General features: G+C 41.2%; 1 protein-coding gene across 5 annotated transcripts in view; it reads right to left on the minus strand.

Moving 5' to 3' along the window:
- kcnd1 (potassium voltage-gated channel, Shal-related subfamily, member 1) overlaps nt 1-12500 on the minus strand; it is a 114288-nt gene that overhangs the window by 74060 nt on the left and 27728 nt on the right. The gene's annotated exons all lie outside the window — the stretch shown is intronic.

Here is a 12500-nt window from a genome sequence, read left to right on the forward strand (position 1 = left end):
TTATTGCTTAAAGTCCACAGTGGGAGTAATAACGATTCTCCTTCCTCGGGTTTGGTTTGAATCACAGCGAATCTGATATTAACCTCTTCATCGCTAAAGGACCATCAGCAGATCCTTCTTTAAAACCAAGCAGCACTTAGAGGGAGCTTTGCGCCTTCATTACGAAATGTCTATCTATATCAATTATATATGTACGCATATCACAGACTTGTTTATGTATGAATAGTTAAATGTAACTCGTGACTTTGTAAACGTTTTTGATGTTTTTTTTCTACTTTTCGTATTTCTGGAAGGACTTTTATATGTTCAATATTGTCGGACTGCCAATCAATCTAAAATATATTCAAACACTGAGGATCATCTTTTTTTTTAAAACCTAACACTACAACGATTGAATGAACATGTTCTACACTATTCGAAAAAACATCTGATTTTAATCACCAAATATTTACAACAATTTCTTGTTGGGCTCTACACAGTATGAAGTTCACCCTCAGGTCAGACCTTTCTAAATAAAGTTTTAGTAAAAATGTCCATATGCACACACACACACACACACACACACACACACACACACACACACACACACACACACACACACACACACACACACACACACACACACACACACACACACACACACACACACACACACACACACACACACACACACACACACACACACACACACACACACACACACACACACACACACACAGCCTCCATGTGGCACTGCAGTGTTTCCATCACTCCATCAACAGGAAAGCTTTTAGGGTAACGCCCACTGGGAAATCACACACACACACACACACGCACGCGCGCACACACACACACACACACACACTCTCTAGTTTGGGATCAGTGACTGGTATAATAGTTTTATAATGGTGGAATAACGAATGCAATGTTCTGTAGGCAGAGTGGGAGACAACAACAATACTCATGCCTGGGTTGCACATATGTGATGCCACGTTGAAATGTAATGGAGTGCTTCTGTTGCCATTGGCTCGTCGTTGGCAGAATTGTACTATTATTTACGTATTTATTTAGTTGTCACCATGAATGATGTGGATTACCTTCTACAACACACCTTTTAAAGTGTGTATTCTGAAGATTAAACAAGTAGGTACACATCAGCTGTAAGTTATTGGAATACAACAAACCTCTAGTATGAATAAGCAGATTTAAAGTGGACAAGTAGCCTCCAAAATGGCTAATTGCTAGCTTGTCAGAGAAGTTATTGGGAGGTGTGGTCAATAACCTCATTCAGTATCTTTCTGAGAGGATTACCCAAACATTAAAACGGCAAGGTAGACACAGGCAGAGATGTACACACATCCTCATTGGTCCCTCTTCTTTAGAGAAGACCAGGAAATGCACGCAATGACTCTAAATAATAATGATCACGCCACCAAACACACATTCAAACTAAAAGAACCAGCCTGTTTGGAAAATGTAAGAAGTAGAAAGTACAGGTATTTGAGTTCAACATGTAAGAAGTAGAAAGTACAGGTATTTGGGTTCAACATGTAAGAAGTAGAAAGTACATGTATTTGTGTTCAACATGTAAGAAGTAGAAAGTACAGGTATTTGTGTTCAACATGTAAGAAGTAGAAAGTACAGGTATTTGAGTTCAACATGTAAGAAGTAGAAAGTACAGGTATTTGAGTTCAACATGTAAGAAGTAGAAAGTACAGGTATTTGAGTTCAACATGTAAGAAGTAGAAAGTACAGGTATTTGGGTTCAACATGTAAGAAGTAGAAAGTACAGGTATTTGAGTTCAACATGTAAGAAGTAGAAAGTACAGGTATTTGAGTTCAACATGTAAGAAGTAGAAAGTACAGGTATTTGGGTTCAACATGTAAGAAGTAGAAAGTACAGGTATTTGTGTTCAACATGTAAGAAGTAGAAAGTACAGGTATTTGTGTTCAACATGTAAGAAGTAGAAAGTACAGGTATGTGTGTTCAACATGTAAGAAGTAGAAAGTACAGGTATTTGTGTTCAACATGTAAGAAGTAGAAAGTACAGGTATTTGTGTTCAATATGTATGAAGTAGAAAGTACAGGTATTTGGGTTCAAAATGTAAGAAGTCAAAGTAAGAAGTGGTCAGAAAAATAAGTAGTGGAGTAAAGTACCAGAAAAATGTACTTAAGTACAGTAACAAAGTATTTGTACTCTGATACTTCCCACCTCTGGATACAAGCACTGACAGCACTTCCAAACTGGGATTGAGGAGCAGAGTAATCAATGATCATCCATCAGTTTGTGAGGGTTGGTGAAATGACTCTCTTATATTCACTCATTAATATTTCACAGAGTGGATACATGGTTAATTTACTTCAAAATCTAACCATGTGTCCACAGCTAAGTGTTTGAAAAGAACAAATAATCAACAACATTAATTGTCAGAGTTTATAGATTTGTTATCTTCACAGTCTGCTGTATATTTTCAACTTATTAATGCTGCTTTAATTCTATTTTGAGATGTTTGAATTCTAGTATTGTTTATTTCTACTCTTTCTTTTGCATGTGCAATGCCTTGTTTTGTTTTGTTGTTCTTTAGGTAGGTAGGTAGGTAGGTAGGTAGGTAGGTAGGTAGGTAGGTAGGTAGGTAGGTAGGTAGGTAGGTAGGTAGGTAGGTAGGTAGGTAGGTAGGTAGGTAGGTGGATGGATGGATGGATGGATGGATGGATGGATAGATTATTGATCCCAATTTAAGAAATGTTTGCATTGCAGCAACATAAAAAACAAGGCAATGTACATAAGAAAAATTAAGACACAGTCCAAAATATTTCTGAAATAAAATAGCATTAAAAAGTTAAAAAAAAGATATAGATGTGGAAAATATACACATTTTAAGTAGCAAATATAATGCAGGATATTATTGTGCAAGAAATTGATTATTTGACTCAGTTTTGTCCTCTTTATGTCCGTCTGTCTGCATGTTTCCAGTAGAGCTCTCCCTCTGTCTGTCCCTCTGTCTGTCCCTCTGTCTGTCCCTCTGTCTGTCTCTCCCTCTGTCTGTCTCACTGTCTCTCCCTCTGTCTGTCCCTCTGTCTGTCCCTCTGTCTGCAACTCTGTCTCTCCCTCTGTCTGTCCCTCTGTCTGTCTCTCCCTCTGTCTGTCTCACTGTCTCTCCCTCTGCCTGTCCCTCTGTCTGTCCCTCTGTCTCTCCCTCTGTCTGTCCCTCTGCCTGTCCCTCTGTCTGTCCCTCTGTCTGTCCCTCTGTCTGTCCCTTTGTCTGTCCCTCTGTCTCTCCCTCTGTCTGTCCCTCTGTCTGTCCCTCTGTCTGTCCCTCTGTCTCTCTCTCTGTCTCTCTCTCTCTCTGTCTCTCCCTCTGTCTGTCTCACTGTCTCTCCCTCTGCCTGTCCCTCTGTCTGTCCCTATGTCTCTCCCTCTGTCTGTCCCTCTGTCTGTAACTCTGTCTGTCCCTCTGTCTGTCCCTCTGTCTCTCCCTCTGTCTGTAACTCTGTCCGTCCCTCTGTCTCTCCCTCTGTCTGTCCCTCCCTCTGTCTGTCTCACTGTCGCCTGTCCCTCTGTCTGTCCCTCTGTCTCTCCCTCTGTCTGACCCTCTGTCTCTCCCTCTGTCTCTCCCTCATGTCTGTCCCTCTGTCTGTCCCTCTGTCTGGCCCTCTGTCTCTCCCTCTGTCTGTAACTCTGTCTGTCCCTCTGTCTCTCCCTCTGTCTGTAACTCTGTCTGTCCCTATGTCTCTCCCTCTGTCTCTCTCTCTGTCTCTCCCTCTGTCTGTCCCTCTGTCTGTCCCTCTGTCTCTCCCTCTGTCTGTCCCTCTGTCTGTCCCTATGTCTGTAACTCTGTCTCTCCCTCTGTCTGTCCCTCTGTCTCTCCCTCTGTCTCTCCCTCTGTCTGTCCCTCTGTCTGTCCCTCTGTCTCTCCCTCTGTCTGTCCGTCTGTCTGTCCCTCTGTCTCTCCCTCTGTCTCTCCCTCTGTCTCTCCCTCTGTCTGTCCGTCTGTCTCTCCCTCTGTCTGTCCCTCTGTCTGTCCCTATGTCTGTAACTCTGTCTGTAACTCTGTCTGTCCCTCTGTCTCTCCCTCTGTCTCTCCCTCTGTCTGTCCCTATGTCTGTAACTCTGTCTCTCCCTCTGTCTGTCCCTATGTCTGTAACTCTGTCTCTCCCTCTGTCTGTCCCTCTGTCTCTCCCTCTGTCTGTCCCTCTGTCTCTCCCTCTGTCTGTCCCTCGGTCTGTCCCTCTGTCTCTCCCTCTGTCTGTCTCTCTGTCTCTTCCTCTGTCTGTCTGTCCCTCTGTCTGACCCTCTGTCTGCGACTCTGTCTGTCCCTCTGTCTGTCCCTCTGTCTGTAACTCTTTCTGTCCCTCTGTCTCTCCCTCTGTCTGTCTGTCCCTCTGTCTGACCCTCTGTCTGCAACTCTGTCTGTCCCTCTGTCTCTCCCTCTGTCTGTCCCTCTGTCTGTTCCTCTGTCTGTCCCTCTGTCTCTCCCTCTGTCTGTCCCTCTGTCTGTTCCTCTGTCTGCAACTCTGTCTGTCCCTCTGTCTCTCCCTCTGTCTGTCCCTCTGTCTCTCCCTCTGTCTGTCCCTCTGTCTCTCCCTCTGTCTGTCTCTCTGTCTCTTCCTCTGTCTGTCTGTCCCTCTGTCTGACCCTCTGTCTGCGACTCTGTCTGTCCCTCTGTCTGTCCCTCTGTCTGTAACTCTGTCTGTCCCTCTGTCTGTCCCTCTGTCTCTCCCTCTGTCTGTCTGACCCTCTGTCTGCAACTCTGTCTGTCCCTCTGTCTGTCCCTCTGTCTCTCCCTCTGTCTCTCCCTCTGTCTGTCCCTCTGTCTGTCCCTCTGTCTCTCCCTCTGTCTGTCCCTCTGTCTCTCCCTCTGTCTCTCCCTCCCTCTGTCTGTCCCTCATGTCTCTCCTTCTGTCTCTCCCTGTGTCTCTCCCTCTGTCCCTCCCTCTGTCTGTCCCTCCCTCTGTCTGTCCCTCTGTCTCTCCCTCTGTCTGTCCCTCATGTCTCTCCCTCTGTGGGAATCCCTGCTGACATCAAAAGTTTCTGAGCTTCACATTATAAATTGAAAGGCTCCACACGATGCCTTTGATCCACAGACACAGCTCTGGGATCAGCGTTTCGCTCACACCGAGCTCCAGCTTTCTGTAATGGGTCGGTGGGTTTCCTCACTATCCTCTATCTTTTTAGGAACAAAGGAGAAGAAGATGAAGAAGATGAAGAAGGAGACCACCACTAAGAAGAGGAAGTATCAGCAGCTTGGGGCTTTTTTTAAAGAGTAGTCAAGAGTTTTTGCAACACTATCGATTTTAGAGAAGGTTATTTAAAGATGAAATACGAAAATCACCACATTTTTCTGATGACTCAACTCCTTTGGAAGCTCTTATTGATCAGGTCTTTTCTATCCAGGCTGCACAAAAAAAACTGTGTTCATGTCTTATTCATTTTACCCTTTAGTCAGTTTTCATCTTTTTTAAAAGCTTCAAAACATCGTGGCAGGAGTTCTCCTATAATCGGACGTTAATTACAGAGACGGTCCAGATATAAAATATAAAAGACTTTGAAAGGCAGGTGTCGTGTGTTTATATTCGGCAACAGCATAAAATCCTAAAATGGATGAAGGGAAATATGAATTACATACAACTGTGTTCAATTATAATGTTATAGAGGAAATCTAAAACTGCTTTCAAAAATGTTTGGGCATAAAAAAAGGAAATTTAAACTAAATATATCTTGAAAATGTCACTTTCATTCTTTTTTTTATCTTAACACCTCGACTTTGGACATCAGGGCAAACTCTGTCTGGTCTCTTAAAGGTCCCATGTCATGCTTTTCCGGTTATCACCCGTCCCCTTGTGTGTTATGAAGTTTGTTCTGCATGTAAACGGTCTACAGAGTCACAAACCCTCAAAGTACGCCCTGTAGGAGTAAAGCTCTAACACAGAGAAGACCTGTCTGTGCTGCCCCAGAACGCCTCGTTGGAGATTTCTCTTTTTCCATTTGTTTCTTCCTGGTCTAAGTGACGTAACCATGCCCAGGTCCAAATGGACCAATCAGTGGAGCTCCCCACACACACACACACACACACACACACACACACACACACACACACACACACACACACACACACACACACACACACACACACACACACACACACACACACACACACACACACACACACACACACACACACACACACACACACACACACACACACACACACACACACACACACACACACACACACACACACACACACACACACACACACACACACACACACACACACACACACACACACACACACACACACACACACACACACACACACACACACACACACACACACACACACACACACACACACAGATGTTCCGCTGTAATGGTGGTGGACTCATCAGAACAGAGTGGGCGAGCTGACCAATCAGAGCACAGTGGGCTCACAGGGAGAGGGGAGGGGGGGGGGCAGGAGCACCAACAAGCCGTGCAGGACAGAGAGTGGATACACATACTATACAGAGATGCTGTTTGAGAAACCAATGTGAGTTTGGAACATTGAACAACGTAAATCTATTCTAGTAGACCTCAACAATGGAATTATGATCAGTAGAAATGGCCATGACATGGGACCTTTAAATCACTTTTAAAACTAAACTATTTCCTGTTTGTTTAATCACTTTTTGTTGGTTTTAGTCTCTATGTTTAATATTTGGTTTATTTCCTCTATATTTCATTCTTCATGTGTATTAAATGTGTTCTGTTTTCATGTGAAAGCACTTTTGTAACTTTGTCTGAAAGGTGCGACATAAATAAAGTTGTTTTTGGAAGGCGTGTTTTCTCTTTTGTTAAAGCTTGCAGTTTCCCTCCGCCTCCAGTCTTTGTGCTAAGCTAACGCAGCGCTAGTTCCTGCTCTGTGTGAATGACAGGTTCAAACACAGGTGTGTAAATACAGCTGTGTGTGTGAGGAAACACAAAAGAGTGACACTCCTCCAAACCTGTGTTCCTGCATGCAAAGACGTAAATGAAAACAGTGTTTAAAGAATATATTTTAGAAATGAAAAGTATTATATATGTATTATTGTTTACCTATGTCATCTTTACTACCAAAACATTTTTGGTAATGTGTATGAGATTTTAAAAAGTCATAAGAAAATCTGAATTTTTACTTTTTCTGGTACAACTTAGACTTTATTCTCACTATATTTCTTCAAAAATATTGACTTTTTAGTGGATTCACTAAATTAATTATCATAATATTTGGGTTTTTTAACAAATGATAATTTTCAGTTTGAATATTGAGATTTTCTCATAAAATCGTTTTTTATTATAATTCCTTTAATCATTTAGTTCTCATAATTTTGAAATTAATTAATAAAAAGGATGATTTGTCCACACATTTATCTATATAAGTATAATATAGTATAACATTCACTCAAATATTATAATGATCTGAATTGAATAATGTATTTTTACTGTATTTCAATGAAACAATGAAAAAACAACCGTGTAATAAATGAGTTTTAATGAAGAGTGTTCCTCTCGACCCAGATCTCCTCCAGTCCGTCTAAATTTAGTTTCCTCTCCGGTTCAGACATTTATCTCAATATTATATAACTTTTCTAATAGATTACATGTCAGTGTTTTCTGCACACACACAACGAGCGTCCCAACAATATTTAGCTGACAAAGTAAAGCTGTTAAACGTGTTGCTATAACAACGACGGATCAATTACAGATGTGTATTGGGAAAAGAGGAAGCAGGATTTAACCTGATCCGCTGCTGATGTGACAAATGTTACTCCTGCTGCATCTGATCAATAACAGACCAACAACAGATCAACAACAGATCACAACAGATCACAACAGATCAACAACATATCAACAACAGATCACACCAGATCAATAACAGATCAACAACAGATCAACAACAGATCAACAACAGATCACAACAGATCAACAACAGATCACAACAGATCAACAACAGATCAACACCAGATCACAACAGATCACAACAGATAAACAACAGATCACAACAGATCAATAACAGATCAACAACCGATCACAACAGATCACAACAGATCAGCAACAGATCACAACAGATCAATAACAGATCCACAACATGTCTCCGTGCAGACAACATGTTTGTGATCACAGATTCATATCAAAGACAAAGAGCTGACTGATAACAGATCAATAGGAAAGTGAACAGGAAGTTTTACCTTTAAGAGATTTTAAGCAGCTTTATTGTGAAAACGTTTCTTTAAATAAATACATTGATTCTGACTTTATTTTTTAAATAAATCTTTATCTCGACCTCCATTTTCTCTTTAGCTTTCCTTTTATCATTTTGAATTTCCTGTCATCAGTTGTGTACATTAATTCAAGCTGTGTATTTCCGTATTGAACCACCTGCATATTACGGCCATTTTCAGCTATACTTAATACTTCTAATTCAATACATCTCAAAGTAAAAACAATCTTTTTACTCCACTAAATTGATTTGATATCTTTAGTTACATTGCAGATAAATATAAATAATTAAAAACATTAAAAACGAATACACTCTGATGTAAATGTATAGATTATATTTCCCAGCAGTATTACAAGTAATCAAACGGGGTCCACTTAAAGTACAGCAGCTGCAACATTAAAGTTATGAATATTAAACACATTATGAATAAATCATTATAATCCAATAATATTTGATATATAACGTTACATCATGAGTACTACTTTACGTATTCCTCCAGCCGTCTCCTTTGTGTTTGTTTGTTTCCCCCTGTCTGTGTTGTTTGTGTGTGCGTGTTGGCTGTCCCTCCTGGCTCCCGGCTCAACCTCCACTCACCTGCTGCAATCAGCTGTGCTCCCTCCCCGACTACACACCTGCTTCCCATCAAGCAATTTAACAACAGCATATCAACGGAGGCTCCACAACCTTTCTCCGCCAGATCGTTGTACATGCATAGAGTGCCACAGGGACGCGTCCTAAAACCCGGAAGTAAACTCCTTCCGGTTCCTTCGACAAAAACACAACGCAATTTCTCCATAGGATTTTAGAAAATAGCTGGAAATGAGGTCTGTGGTTGAGACACATTTAAGAAACAGATCACGTTTTGTTCAGCCGGATAATCTCCACATGTCTCCTACTTTTATAATTTTATAATTGTAAATCTAGTCGCCAGAAGCAAAATGCTAACGTGATGCTATAAAGGAACTACACAGGGTTCATACACTTTTTCACCAATGATTTTCCATGACTTTTACCTCATTTTCCATGACCAAAAACATTACTCTCTCAGCGTACCACTGAAAATGGTTTATTTTAACATGGAACAGGAAAATAAGGTCTACATCTGAAACATGTTGTGCCTCTAAAACAAATCAAATAGTTGGCTGACTAGCTTCTACACGCTAAAGCAACTCAAATCTCTCAGCAGCAAAACACCTCGACAGTTAAATGACATTTTATGTTTCATTACGATACAGTATTTATTATCATTATAGTATTACTATTTCGGCAATTAGATAAAATATAAATTATATTTGATGCAACTTTGATTACATTTCCATGACTTTTCCAAAACTTTGGGAAAAATATTGTTTTCCATAACTTTTCCAGGGTCTGGAATTAGCATTTTGAATTTCCATGACTTTTCCAGGTTTTTATAATGACCGTAAGAACCCTGTCTACAGCAGGGTCGCTGCTTCAACGTCACGCCTCGTCTCGATATTCAAACACACAGATTCTAAATGGTACGAGTTGAAGCGTTTGTTTGAACAGTCTGCAGGAGGCAGGGACTTGCTTTCAAGCAGAACAGAAACTAACTTAGAGGAGTGTTTACGTGTTCGGCGTAATGACGTACAACGGCCTCCACGACTTCTGTAGTCCTATTCAGCCACTTGGTAACAACCATCGTTTTTCAGACACGTCAACTCTTCAGAAATCCCCAGTGGGGTCACTGCTGATGGATTTAATGTCGTAGAACAAAACGTGATCCGTCTCTTCAATGTGTCTCAACCACAGACCTTATTTCAGCTATTTTCCTAAATCCTATAGAGAGATCCCATTGGCTCTGAGACGAAGGAACAGGAAGTGGTGAAATGCTAACTTACTTCCGGGTTTTAGGACGCGTCACTGTGGCTCTCTATAGTGGTATAACTTCAAGGCTACTTAGCGTTATAGCTATTTTCTGCTACCGTGACGTTTTAGAGTCTAACGTGTTTATTTTCTTGGACTCGAGGACCATTCTCCAACCGCCGTGTTCCCGTCACCAGCCGCCACGTCCGGATTCTACTCCCCGCACCTCATCAAATAGTCCCTTTTCAATTTTCAGTAATGACCGACTAGAAGTGTGTGCCCATACAGCTCTGGATTTATAAAATGCTATATCTGTTTGAGACTTTTCTGACCCAAATATATCCAGTCGCTGGTGAAAAAAGTGCCAAAAATAGCGTGACGTTGAGAGGCATTGGAAGAGGGACAACTTTCAATGCTGTTCTGACACTCAGTTAGAATCTTATTTTTGTGATGAAAAGTTTTTTAGTTTCTTTTTTGTATTTAAATGTCCTGTAAATAATTGTCTTTATTTTTTTTTTTAGATGCTAAATCGTTTTCTTTATTATTTCCTTGTGCTGTTTATGTTTGGACCGTCATACACGGACGCTAATTCCTTGTATGTGTAAGCGTATCTGGCACTAAACTTGAGTCTGATTTTTCTGACAAAAGACAGCAAACACTGCTCCTTTAATCTAAAAAAGGAAAAGTGCCGTCACTCAGGCTGAATGTAGTAAGTAAGGAGAAGAAGAAAGTGTTCCTGCTGGAGTGGAAACTGCTGTTGCGTGCACACACACACACACACACACACACACACACACACACACACACACACACACACACACACACACAAAGTGATGAGGGGAATCACATGGCCAGTCAGACCGAGGGTTTGTGTGAAACCATTAGACGACCATCAGTGAGCAGCACTTCTCTGCAGCAAACAAACTGACACACACACACACACACACACACACACACACACACACACACACACACACACACACACACACACACACACACACACACACACACACACACACACACACACAGCTAGTTCAAATACAGTATCAAAACAGGAAACTGTAGAATACAATAGAAGCAAATGGAACAGTAGGAAAAAGTAGCATAAACATCATCACGCCTAACATTAGCCACCTTTAGCTTAGCGGTGGTGACGTGAAGTCATGTGACCGTGCTGTAGTTCCTTTATAGCCCAACATTAGCCACCTTTAGCTTAGCGGTGGTGACGTGAAGTCATGTGACCGTGCTGTAGTTCCTTTATAGCCTAACATTAGCCACCTTTAGCTTAGCGGTGGTGACGTGAAGTCATGTGACCGTGCTGTAGTTCCTTTATAGCCCAACATTAGCCGCCTTTAGCTTAGCGGTGGTGACGTGAAGTCATGTGACCGAGCTGTAGTTCCTTAATAGCCTATGTATCATAACCGTTTCTTTGCCACAGAACATTTCTGCATTCCCATTTAATTTTTGTCAAGGGAACCAGGGAGATGCTACCTTCAGGGTCGACCGACAAAACGTCCTCACTGCACCAGTATATCAAGCCAAATTGAAGTGCATAGTTACATTTCACTTATGAAATCAATCGGCAGAAGCTCCTGTTCATCATAAGATTTCTCTCAGCGTTTGAACAACGACAAAGTCCAGGGTGAAGCTGATTTATGAACCGCTGACTGCTACTGAAGCATATGTTCAAGAGGAGTAAGTAATCCACAGTCAACAAAGGTATCAACCAGTCAATAAAAAAGGTTTTTCAACAATTGCAAAATCAATGCAACCTTAAAAAGCCTTTGATCATACAGTCATAAATGAGCAAAGACAATGTAAGGCTCATGGGTCCAGTAGTGAGATGAACAGCAGACAGCACACACACACGACCAAAAATAAAATCTCCCAACAAGATCATGGAGATAATTACTCGTTGCCTTCAAGCGTTTTTTCTGTTCAACAAACGTTATCGGATCAGCGGTTGCAACGCCATAAAGAAGGTATCCGTTACAGCCTGATATTTAAATTGATAATACCTATTTTCAACAAGTCAAAACACAATTTTTGACGCTATTTAGGATCTGTAGCTATTTTGTAATCACCATTCAATGTAAAAAACAAATTAAATGTCCCTACTTTTACCGGAAGAGTCCGCTGTATCTGCACTAGATTCAAATACACACAGATTAGAGCTCGACAGGTAGCGATGCATTTTTTTTGCGGTGATTGGTTGGACGTTTTTTCAATTTTGATAAGATCTGTCTACCATTGACTCTCCTGCAGCAGTATGAAAGCAGGATAAATGAGCTGCTAATGCTAACGGAACTAATGCTAACTTCTGTTTTACATTGAAAGACTTCCAATGGAAAGGACACTGCAGGTGGATTGAATCAGGCTCAGAAAGGTAGCAATGACACAGATCTATCATGAAAAACAACAGTCGTGTTGGTGGCATTTTTCCAGCTGATTGA

The sequence above is a fragment of the Notothenia rossii genome, assembly GCF_949606895.1.
Source record: "Notothenia rossii genome assembly, chromosome: 4".
Classification (NCBI taxonomy): Eukaryota; Metazoa; Chordata; class Actinopteri; order Perciformes; family Nototheniidae; genus Notothenia; species Notothenia rossii.